Below are 13308 nucleotides of genomic sequence, written 5' to 3' on the forward strand. Positions count from 1 at the left end.
CAGGGGTCTGCCTGTCTCAGCCTCCTCCTCGGTGCTGGGGATACAGCCACTCCTAGCTCTTATGTGGGCATTGTAAATTTGACCTCTTGATGGCAAGATAGGCAGTTTGCTGACTAAGCCATCTTCCTGGCCCTAAATTTTGTACTTTAAAATCAGTGCATTCTATTATAAGTATTGGTTAATACATCCACTAATAACTGAGTGTTTTCATTTTCAAAGAACAGGCAGGAGTGGGCAAACATGGAAACAAAGATGCTGTTATATCTTAGTGTTCTGGGAGAGTAATGACAGAGATGAGATGTGGACAATGACACGAGACTTAGCCAAGCCCCAGTGTGTTTTGAAAGAGGAGACAACTGAATTGCACAAGAGGTGTTAAGGAGAGTGGATAATAGTTTCAAAGTTTATTTATTTATTTATTTAGTCTGGACCACCAGAAAATACAAAATATTAGAATATTGGAAAATGGGGGTAGATCTGGCTAAAGGATGTAAACTGGAGTCACTTTATAAATATTTGAGATTCATATTAAATATCCAAGTTAATATTCTAAGTAGGAAGATGGGCAAATGAGTTCAGAGAAGGCATCAGCTAAAGTTGGTCTTTTTGTGGGTGGTTAGAAATATGAATATTCTTTTACAGAGAATATCTGTGACCACGTAGTTGGGGATATTGAAACATAAAAGGGGAGTCTAAGGATTTAGCATTGCACTACTTAGGTCACACTGAGAGTGAGGAGCAGGGGACACAGAAGATACGATACCCAATTCAGCAAGGTTCACCAGAACCTCCTGCAGCCACCTTTGGTCGGAGTGACCCAGTGTTCCTAGAGCCTGTTGATGCTTGAGTGCTTCACCAGATTAAGATATATATATATATATATATATATATATATATATATATATATATATATAATTTCAAGACTTACAGAATTCTAAAGTTTCATTTATTTATTTATTTATTTATTAAGATTGTTCCTTGACTGAAAGCCTGTGGCAGGTCCAGGATAATTACTCCACTGGGACAGGCATTTTTCACAGCTGCTTTTATTGTTTAGTTTTATGAAGTCTTATGGAAGACTTGGCCATTTTCTGTTATTTGTGACCAAGTACTAGACATGGCACAGGCTAGCTCCTTCTGGTCCTTTGTCAATGAACAGCAAAGGAGAGACAGAGAAGAGCCTTCATGGCTTAACTCTACAGGAGTTTTGCCCACTAAGTTATGGTGTGGCAGTACAGCGAGAGGCTGCTAGTCCTCCTGCAAACACCCTGCAAGTACAAAATGAGCAGGAATCATGGATGAGCAGGAAAGCTTGAGGTTGAGCATTCAAGCATCTCACTGTGGGGAACATCTCACTTCCAAAACACACATGCAATGGCTTTATCTTCAGTGTGGCATTGTAGGGCCATCATTTCTGAAAGCATCTCGAGGGATTCAGATTTCAGTTCCGCCTAGCCCCAGGTGCTATCGACAGTGGGATAAGACGATTCTGAATTCCCACATGCTCACCTCTGACATATGACACCTTCCTCTGTTGCCTGCCAGCTAGCAAGCATCTTATTGAGGATGTATACGCAGGTGTCATAGCCATGTGTACACCATAACCTTGATAACCAAGGCATGCATCTTCTACCTTTAGAGCTGGATTGTGCTACCAGAATATGGCTCAGTGCAGAGATTTCTCAAGCCATGATATTTGACAAATGTTATATAAAATCTTTTTGTTAACATTTGCTTAGATACAGTCACGAGAAGCTTTTGGGTGTTTTCTGTTGAAAATAACATAATTCATCCTTCCCTTGTTTTTCTTGAAAGTGCTGAGCTTTGTCATATTAAATTAGACATCAAGAATTAGGAACAGCCTCTCTTTATCTCCCCCTCCCTCTTGCCCCCACTCTCTCCTCTCCTCTGTTTCTCTCCCCCTCCCTTCCTCTCCTCTCCTCTCTCTCTCTTCCCCTTCCCTTCTACTCCCCCCTCTCTCTTTCCCCCAATTCCCACTCCCCTGTCTGTTCTCCTCCCTCTCTTTCTTCTCTCTCCCCTCTCTTTCCTCTTCCCCCTCTCTCTTCCTCCTCCCTTCTCTCTCTTCTCTCTCCCCTCTTCCCCCCCCCCTTCATTCCCATTGCAACTCCCCTAGCCTTAGTCCTTGGGGCCAGTGAACTTGCCTGACATCAGCTTCCCAATAAACTTACATTTAATATAATTAACAACAACAACAACAGCAATAAAGAATTAGGAATAGAACTGAGGAACGGCTTGGTGGTTAAGAGCACTGGCTGCTCTTGCAAAGGACCTGTCTTCCATTCTCAGCACCCACTTGGAAGCTCCCAGAATCTGTAACTCCAATTACAGGGCATCTGACAAGCTCTTTTGGCCTCTGTGGGTATTGCATGTATGTGGTCCACATACATCCATGCAGACAAAATACTCATACATAAAATAAAAATGACTACATCAATTTTTAAAAGAACCCTGAATAATAATGATATTTCTAGGTTACACAGTGAATCTGACCAAACTTGGTTTTGCTGGATCTAGTTCAGGGATAGTTGAGTATCTTCACAGAACATTCTGGAAAGTGGCCATCAAAAGTGTGTGACTGCATCTGTAGTGGATGGAGCTGTGCTGTAGTTTCAAATGCATTTCATTATGCCAAGATATTATTTCAATAGAAAGAACCATGCAGCTTCGTATTTAAAATGCCAATGAAACTCACGTCTACTTTATATCAGAATTCTTAAAGATTTATATTTATTTATTATCTTATTTATTGTGGGTATGGGTATGGGTGTTCCTGCTACATCACAGGTATGGAAGGTAGAGCACAAACCTCGGAAGTCTTCTCACCCCGTGGGTTCTGGAAATGAAGCTCAGGTCCTCTGGCTTGCACTACAAGAGGCCTTATATGGTGAGGCATCTCACCAGACCTTGCCTCATAATTTTAAAGCATGGTGAAATGAGAAATTATGATGCAATATGTCTCATAAACTAAGGAACTGAGGTGACTATAAGCTGATATTCTGATATCCAGAGATAATGGTGAAATTAAAAGGACACCTGAAATTATGGATCTAGAAGATCTTGCTTTACTTCAAGGGGAAGCAGACGGAGTTGAGAGGGACAGTTGTGTCCAGGCACAGCAGTGAGGAAAGAAGAAAGGGAAGCAACGCCCAGTAGTGTGTGGTCATTGGCACAAGTAGAAATCCCGCTCTCAGCATTTCCTACTATGCTTTGGGAAAAGAAAAAAAAAAGCCAGCAAGGCATGGAAACCTTGCACTATTGCATTCCTGAGACCAGCCTTGGAAAACAGGGGGTGCGGGGGTCATGTAAATGGCAGCAGCTGCACTCATGCAGAGGCAACTGCTCAGCATATGTAAGTGCGGTTGGAAAATCATTGTCTTGCAGAGAATGCTCGAAATTGGTCCCTAATGGCCTTGGTTTTTGTCATATGGTCTTGATTATAAGGCTAAAATTGCATTGCCATGCCTTTAGTGTGAACGAGATGGATGGATAATTACTACGTGCTCTGAATACCGCACTGCAGAGGGGAGCCAGGACATCCTCTGGCCACGGTAGCTACGCTTTCCACTATCTGTCAGAAGAGCTTTGAGAGGCCAATTCGTCACCATCCTGGTGGGGAGAAATGGAATTGGGCCTTATTTAGTTGGGTGTCCAAACATCCCAACTATATGCATATGCAAACTGTGGACACACTTAAGTAGCCAATGGGAGTGCAATGAGAAAGTGTATAAAGTAGGAGACAGGGGTAGGGGGCAGGATTACTGGATATGAGAGGACCACAGGTGAAAGCCAGAACTCCAGAAAGTGTCTGGCTTTGGTCTTATCTATGGGCTTATATTGCTAATGAAGCAACGAGGGAGACCTTGAGGTTCACTTTGAGATGGTGCAGGAAGTTTAAAATTACCAACAGAGCTGTCAAATAAGAAGCATCTATGGAAGACCAGCATTTTCAGATATGCTGAGAAAAAAACAGGGTGCAGGGAGATGACTCAGTAGTTAGAAACACTTACCACCCTTGGAGAAGGCCCTGCATTGTTCTCTAGCATCCACTCGATGGTTCGCAGCTTCCTACAGCCTGTAATTCCAGTCCCAAGGGATCAGACACCCTCTCCTGGCCTCCACAGGTACCAGGCATCGATGTGGCACACATACATATATGTAGGCACTCATGCATGCACATAAAATAAAAGTAAGTAAATCATAAAAAGAGAGATAAAAAAGCAGATTTTTCTGTTTGTGAATATTCCCCTTAATGGGCTTTGCTCCTTGAATAGCCTGTAGGAGCCTCCTAAAGGTGACATAATGATGCTACCAAAGTGCCAGACACTGTTGTTGCTGAGGATAAATTTCATGACCAATCAGAGGGGAAAACAGAACCCACTTTTCTGAAGTCTAATCTGAGAATGGACATGGATTTGAGAGAGGGTCAGCATCCAAAATCAACCTATGAAAGCATTGTGATCGTGATATATAATTCGCCACCCAAAAAACCAGTGTGAGTAGTGGAAGCACAATGATTGATCAGGTTTGGCCAGTTACATAGCTGTTATGCTAGTCTTGCTTGGTTGTTTTGCTGCTGTGTTGTATTTGAGAGGGAAGGAGGGAGGGAGGGAGGGAGGGAGGGAGGGAGGGAGGGAGGGAGGGAGGGAGGGAGGGAGGGAGGGAGGGAGGGAGGGAGGGAGAGGAAGCCAAAGCATTAAATGGAGGATGAGGCCAGCAAGATGGCACAGATGCCTCAGAACCTCACAAACCCCAAGCCTGACAACTTGAGTTTGAGCTTGAGCTCCAGGGCTCATCTACATGGTAGGAGAGAACCAAACGTTGGCTGTCTCTGACCTCTACACATGTGGAATGATGTGTTCCACCACATTAATAAAAAATAGAATAATAAAATTAAAAATGAAAGAAGAACTAAGAATGAAGGTTTCTTTGTATGTTAAAGAAAGGGAATATAAAAGGAAGAGCACTATCTGAGCATATGTATACACATGTGTATGCATGACATATGTGTGTGTGCATATACATGTGCATATCTGTGTGTATGCACTGTACATGTGTATATATGCACGGATTTATATGCATGAATATACATGTATGCATGCATATGTCTGTATACATATGAGAATGTATATGTATGTATACATGTGTATATGCACATATATATGCCTGTATTCATATGCACATATATTCATGTGTATGCACACAGGATTTATGTGTCTACATGTATATATATGTGTGTATATATAAATTTGTATATACATCCACATGTATATTCATGTGTATGCATATATATGGCATGTGTATATTAATGCATGTATATATGAATACATGTATACATGTATGTATGCAAGCACTTATACAAGTATACTATTCTTTTTGTAAAATAAGTTTCACAAGGATCAAACAGTAGTAATAGTTGATCTGGCATTCTTAATACAAGCTTTTATTTTATCATATCTGCATAGCGATCCCGTTTGGCTGCACCCATTATTATGCTCCATAGTAGTTAAATCCGGGATTCTGGGGCAATAAGACATAAGGGTTGTACTATCTTGGTGCTGTTTTTAGCTTTCATTTCTATCGAAAGCTGCCAAATTAGTAGCATTTTGTGATTCCCGATTTAGCTCTTAATAAGAAGCAGAGCTAAAAGCAGCCGACCAAGCAGCTGAAGTCTCATCACGAGCCAGAAAGATCAATAAGCTAAAAGAAAAGTATGAAAAGTTTTTGAGTGACAGCTTAAAAATGGAAATTTTAAATATATACCACTGCCTTCTGCTCCATTGTGTAAGGCATAAAGCCCATCTTGGCAGTGCGTTTCAAGCAGTCCGGAGGCTGGTTTATTCGTCTTTATGTACCATGCTGTAAGCTATGCTCAGAGCCTTATATCTGCAGGCAGGTAATATCAGGAGTAGTGTTACCTGAGCCTAGCATTGCTAGTATTGGGCTATCAATAGGAATGTCACTATTGACATTTGCTGCATTGTCTAAGTCCCTGCATAACTTGTGTGCACTACATTTGAGTTTCAGAGTTGGAAGTTCTCTGTGTGCACAAACCCAGGCACAGTGTCTGGTCAAGAGGTACAGTTAGAGAAACTCATGTCTTAGCTTTAAACATTCTCATTTCCTGTGATGGCTAACTTTAAACTTGATTCTATGGTCAGCATTCCGTGAAAGTCTATTTCTGATCATTCATTATATGAAGGTTCCATATTTTAAAAACACATATATCAGAAGTGGAGAGATGGCTCAACAATGAAAAGCACAGGCTATTCTTCCAGAGGACCTGGGTTCAATTTTCAGCATCCACACAGAGGCTCACAGCAAGGTGTAACTCCAGTTCCAAGGGATCTGATGCCCTCTTCTGGCTTCTATGAATATTGCATGCGTGTGATGTACAGACATATGTACAAGCCAAACTTCCATACATATAAAATAAAAAATAAATCTCTAAGGAATTCATATGTGAGAGTAATAGACTCTATACCTTAAAACATATATAATAGAAACACAAATCCAAAATAGATAATGCAATACCTTTTTCTACTTCCTGTAGTCGGAAACTCTTAATGTCTTGCTGATTTTATCCTTAAGCAGATATTTATTTTGTAGGCTTTGGTTGCACTTTTCTTGGATATATTCCCATCTAATTTAGGTAACATGATGAATGTCTTCAATAAGTGTAAAATAGCCTGTTTCTCTAATAATAATCATTGCCTGGAATAGCGGGAAATGGTTTCTCAGTAGAAGCTGAGCATATGTTCCATATTCTGTGTTCAAACCCCGGCCTCACGGCTTCACGTTGGAGGAAGCTCGCTCTTCTTCACTGGTTCATGGAGCCCTTTTATTTGTGGATTGATTCCATCATGGGCGATGGTGTTACCATACACAAGTAAACCTAATTTCTTTCGTTGAAAATCAAGACAGTATTTCAAGACTGTTTGCATTTCACCAGATACACTCTCCTTTATTAAAGGCAATAAACAATGAGAAGGCTCTTTCGACAACTTTACTTCAGAAATCAGAGCACACAGATATATAAATCATGAGTCTGGTAATTTACTTAGGTGTTCCTAACGTGATGCAGTATAGATGTTTTTAGTTAAGTTCCTAGATCATTAAAATTGGAAGTGAATGGTCATTTCTTCATTTCTTCATTTATTTATTATTAATTGTGGACCAGCCTCATGGAAGCGTGCTATCTTATGGGTGACTCTATTTGTCCCTTGATCGTCATGGAGATTGAAAGCCCTATAGATAACCCAAATCCCAAGATCCTCAAATGCTTTATATAAATGGCACACTATTGTCTTTAGATATCTACATGTTAAATATTAGATGAACATTGCAGGAATAGTCGTACTGAACTTGTTAGGGAAAATGACAAGAAGTCTGGGCATGTCAGAATTTTTTTTTTTTTTTTGAGATCTTTTGGTGTGGGATGGGTGGGATCCATCGTTGTAAAACACAAAGAGGAACAGGGCTGATAGTCATGAGAAACATGCAATATCTTTATCCTAAAGACATTGTCGCTCTGCATCAAATTTGTGGAAATAACCCAACAATTATAAAAAAAAAAGTTAACTTATTGTGGAATGAACAAAAGAAAAATGAAAGACATCTTGTGGTGACCAAGTGTATGTCCATGGTCTGTGTCTTCTTTCCATTGCGTGTGATACAGAGTTCGTTGGCATGGTGGCGTATCCATGGAACTTCTTTGCATATTGCACTCAAATATCTTTAATCTTGGGAATTTGTTGGCTGGTGATGAGAGAGAAATAAATCCGGGTGACATGAAAGGATAAGACCGTGTCATAGGTTTTTTTGTTTGTTTATTTGTTTTGTCTTTATTTGTTTATTTGTTTTTTTGTCAAATATAAATCAAGACACACTCAGGAGGAAGAAATTTCAACAAGGACTTGTCTCCATCAGACTGGTCTTTGGGATTGGCTTCATTGCTAACTGATGGAGGAGGGCCCAGCGTTCTGTGAACAGTGTCATCCCAGAGCATACAAGCCTGGGCTGGATGTGAAAAGTAGCTGGACCACCCAACAAGAGAACACCCTCGTGAGCATAGTCCTCTGTGGTCTCTGCATCCGTTCCTGCCTTGAGTTCCTGCCTCTGCTTCTCTCCATAAGCACTATGACCTGTAGATTGAGAGAATCCCTTTCCTCCTCCTTTGCTTTGATCGGGGTCTTTATCATAGCAACAGAACCTACCCAGGACAGACAGCTTATGCTCCACAGACACCAGGCACTTCCACTATTCTGAGCCTTATGATATTGTTGAAAATGAAGCTGTGTAGAGGTGACGGGCATTGTGGTTTCAACTGAAAGATGCTGTTTCACTAGAATGGTTAGGGGATAAGCAAACATGATTTCTTACCTAGAAAACAAGAAATCCACAAACTACAAAGAAATTTCGAAGCTCTGTCCCTCGCCAACACCCTTTCAGTTCCTCTCTGGTTTCTGCTGTGTGTTCTCAGATTTCACAGTAGGCAACCCAAGGTTCTCACACATTTGCTGGCAGTGTCGCACGGCTGTGCCAGGAATCATAGATGGGAGCCTCAGCAATGTCTTCTTTCTTCTTTCTTTTCTTTCATCTCCTCGTAGAAGGAGAGAGTTGAGGTGAGTGAAGCTGCTCACATCAGCTCAGTGCAGGAAGTGGTGAGCACACAGCTAGGGATGCCCTTGGGAAGACAGGATGTGTTCTTTTCCAGTGGTCCACAGATGGCATGGGGGATGATGGTGAAGCTGAGCCCACGATGGACAGACACCTAGTCTGCCCCAAAGCATGACAGAGTTTCCTAAGGAATTGGGAGTACACTGTTTTGTCCACACATACTTCCCTGTAAAAGTTGGTGACACAGTGGCAGAGGAGAGGCAGGGAGCCAGGGACCTGTGAAATCTAGGACGGTTTTTCTTTTCATTATTCTTTATTGCCTCTTTTCTGTGCTAAAATACTCAGCTTTGGTCTGAAAGGAAGCTAAAATCCTTATGCCAAGAGCTTGTAAACTAACGCCCACTTGAACCATCTGGTTTTCTAGCACATACAAGTGATTAAGCCTCAGAACTATGATTGTTAAAATTAAAAACACAACAATCCCAAACACCTCCAAATAGATGCCTTATGTGAGTTTATAAGGGGGAAACATATGATGTTTTATATAGTAAATAATGTTGAAAGGTTGAGACAAGCTCCTTCATTTCCTTCCCTCCCTCCCTCTTTCCCTTCCTCCCTCCTTCTCTCCCTTTCTCCTTCCTTCCTCCCTTCCTCCCTCCCTCCCTCTTTCCCTCCCTCCCTCCTCTCTCTCTTCCTCCCTCTTCTTCCTCCCCCTACTTTCCTCCTTCCCTTGTTTCACCCCTCCTCTTGCCTTCTTTTCCTTCCCTCTCTCTCTCCTCCCTCCTTTCTTCTCGCTCTTTCTCCCCACCTCCTTCCATTATAAGTGTTATGGAACGATATGATTTATGCACCTAAAATATGCTGTAGCGCCTACATTTTCAACAACCTGGAATGAGCCCTCGTCTCTACATTCGGTATTATTTTTGCCCTCGATAAAGAAACACGTATGCTCAAATGTATGTGTGTGCCTGCTCATATGCTCGGGTGTCTTAGTTCCTCCCAGAATATATTAAAAGACCAAGGGCTATTTGCAAATTATGAATTCATACTTTTTGTCCGTAATGACTGAGGAAAGTCAGGTCAGGGGGAAATTAAATATGTTAAGAGCTCTCATTTTAATTGTATAATATCGATGCTGTCTTTATAGTTAATTTCCTTGACAAGTTGTAGAGCACATGGTTTGGATCCCTCATCCATTTCTTACGTGGAAATGGTTCTAAATTGGGACATCTCACTTTGGTGACGTAGCTGGAGGAGAAAATGAGGAAGCACCCTGGGCAGCAGGGCTGTGGAGGTAACACAGTGTCCTAGTTGGACATTGTTGGAGTGGGCACCACACATAGAAAATCTGGGAGGAAATACAGTCTGTATGTGAGGAAGAAATCAGACCTGCTATCTCTAACTCCCCAATGGTAGCTAGTACTCATCCCTAGATATGTTGTATCTATTGAGGACAGAAAACCATTGGAAGAGTGTTTAGTCATGGAGCTGGGAATTCAGGCATCAAAAGATGTCCGTGTGGTAATCTGTACCCCCACAAGATGGACAGCCTGACGCGCTCCTGCCATTCCTTATGACCCATACTGTGTGCTTACATAGTGCTTACAGTCCAGATGGCCCATGAGGCCCCTTGGTGCACTGGACTCCAGTCTCTTTGCTTTTGCTGAGCATAGATAGTTTCCATGAGACAACCCCCTCATGCATGCTTAACGTGTGCTCAGCCACTGGGCCCTGGGGTGCCAAATGTGTTTTACCATATCTTTCAAATTCAATGCAAGTCTCAGTTGACTAATTGAACAGTAGTGTAGTCATGCTCTCCACTGTCAAAGTCTAGAGGCTTTTGTAGGACATCCGTTACTGCCTTGTGCTCTATGGAGAGAGTCCTGATGATAACCTGGAGATTCTGTTCTGTGCATTTGAAACACAAAGAGCCCTAAGGGTGATGCAAACCAGTGCCTTACTGGTTCATATTAGGCTATGTGTTATATCTGTGGAGTGTATTAAAACTAGGAACAACAGACTCAGGCAGCGAGCTCTCTTGGAGAGTGACCTCAGCTAGTTAAGTAAATGGTAATGAATGGTCCCAGGGTGATGGTAAAGAGTATCCTGGGACTAGCTTTCCTTAGGTCAGTTTACTTTTTCTTAACTGCTCCCCACCCGACCCCCAAATATCAGAGTTAGGGCATGGTAAACTGGTTCTGGATCAAACCTTCAGTCAGAGTCATAGCAACCGAGTATAAAGCCCACTCATTGAATTGCATCCACTGGCTGAAATGGAGCAGCCACTGAAGCCTCAGAACACAACACTGGCTGCTTTCTTTTTTCTTTTTTCTTTTTTTCTTCCTTTAGGTCTGGAGTCTAAAGTCATTTTTTAAACGTGAGCGATGCAATTTCTTGTATCTTTCATTTAAAATGCTACTTGGTAAACAGCAGTGCAGATTAGTGTATTTGTAATTTAAATGAAGACCATACATCAAGCCAGAGTCTGCAAAGAAAGGAGAAGTTTAGGGAATGATTCATATGACCTCTCTGTGTGATCTCCTGCTGAAAATACAAACAGGCGAGGAAAAGTCTAGAAGAAAAGGTCTGTGGGTTTGGGGAGACAGAAGCTGAACTCTTTCTAGAAGTCACTCCCGATAGCTAAATCTTTGTTTTCTTTAAGCACGCTAATAAATTCTTCCTAATTCATTTTTTATTTTCTCTCAGGGGTCTGCTGGCTGATTTGCTTCAACAAAGGAAGCATCATGTTACACCTTTTAAATAATTGATGGATCTCAATCTGAGCCAGCTTGAAGGAAATTCTGAAAATAGGAACCAATTGAGCAGCTGCCTCCTTCCTCCCCACAATCCCTCCCTAGCACTCTCTGCTCTTAATGCTTGTTAAAAAAAAATGCATTCCCCACCCCTTTTTACCTCCTTGATGGACAGATGATGCCATCTACCACAGTACCTGGTACTCAGTGGCTCTCAATTTTCTTTCACATCATTCTGCTTTCTTAGAGATTACAGGGAGCTGTTTGTTGTAAATGGATGTAATTTTTTAAAACCTCTTAATTAATCAGCAGAAATAATTAGCGAAAACTGCTATGTCATCTTCTGTACCAGAGATGGTTTGTTGGATACACGCACACACACACACACACACACACATTAAAAGTGAGTTTAAAAATTGTCCCTAAGAATCTGCAGAACGGTTTCTCACAAGCATCACATTACCCTGAAAGTGGGGTCAGTGTAGCCTTGCCCATCTCCAGCTGTTCTGGAAGATTCCAAGGAAATGAAGTGATCTGTGTTTTCCCCCAAGATGGGGAAGAGACTTCCATCTTATCTCCCTTGTGGTTATTCAAGGTCTGGAAAAGCTACGGGGGCTTTTAGGCCACCATGGTTGGTAGAACATTAGACTAGTCCACAGTGGTCTTGAGTTAATCTTTCTCAGTCTCTCTGACTCTGTCTCTCTGTCTTTGTCTTTCTCTTACACACACACACACACACACACACACACACACACACACACACACACAGTGGCCTTCTACTTCCTAGGACATGAGAAGGCAGAGAACGTGCTCCATTTCACGTAGACTGCTCAAAACGTCTTATTCTGTTGTGAATGGAAGATAGAATTTCCATCCTATTGCTTCCCATGGCTTCTTTAGTCATTCAGTTGTTTGTTTGTTTTGTTTTGTTTTTGTTTTTGTTTTTTTCTCTTGATGTTTTGCCGTCTTCCTCTCAAACTTCTACAACTCAGAGATAAAGTGGAAGAGGAATGTTTGACTGTCAGAGCCAAGATTTTTGGCTCAGTTATTGAAGAAATCACATACTTTGAAAATCCTCTGTCTTCATTTACAAGAGACCTTTCACTATTAGAAACTGCACCAAAGGTCCTTATCTGCTTTGTTGAATTGTGGAGGGAGCCGATACCAGGAAGGCTGAATCTGGAATACTAAGTTGGAACTCACTTACACTTAGGGGAATTTGCTATTTCTTCTTTCATGGGTAAAGATGTATCTTATTACCCACCCTAAAAACAGCTTAGTTACTGACCATGTAGATTATCACATTCATTTTCCATTGTTAGAGATAGTTTCCTGGTGGGGTGGGGGGAATGAAGTCCTTTTTGCTGTATATCCCCAACTAACAGTGGCTCCTGTAGCCATCCTGCATTTGCCAGTATTAACCCTTCTAATGGTGGTCTTGGAACTGCCACTCCCCCCCCCCCCCCCAATCCCTACCCCAGTCAAATCCTCAATTAACCAAATTGTTCAGACCCACATGAACAATACCTGACAAGAAGTTCGGGAAGCTGAGACCCTGCAGCCGGGCCCCTGCTGTCTTACTCTGTACCCAGTTTCTGTGCAGAGGGAACAGGGGAACAACGGGAGCTTCCCCTTTCAGAGCATCTTTGATTGTGCTATTGTGCTGTTCATTTGCTGGTCTTGATGGTCCATGAACTGATAGCTCAGACCTGAGTGGAAGTAGGTTCCAAGGCTACTTAGCATAGTGAGATGGATTTAATGTGGAGGTTTCCCCAAGGATAAGTACAGGATAAGTACGTTGTCTTTGCCTGTGTTGTTAATGATGTCAGGACTATGATATACTCAGTGCTTTCTCTTTTTTTTCCTTGAATATCCATTCTTATCACAGATTAGGAATTTAGCATCAACTTTTGCTCAC

General features: G+C 41.8%; 1 protein-coding gene across 7 annotated transcripts in view; it reads left to right on the plus strand.

Moving 5' to 3' along the window:
- The window catches only part of Esrrg (estrogen related receptor gamma), a 614884-nt gene that overhangs the window by 174364 nt on the left and 427212 nt on the right, over positions 1-13308 (plus strand). The window lies entirely within an intron of this gene.

The sequence above is a fragment of the Mus caroli genome, unplaced genomic scaffold (assembly GCF_978045245.1).
Source record: "Mus caroli unplaced genomic scaffold, Mus_caroli_1 scaffold_1, whole genome shotgun sequence".
NCBI classification, from domain to species: domain Eukaryota; kingdom Metazoa; phylum Chordata; class Mammalia; order Rodentia; family Muridae; genus Mus; species Mus caroli.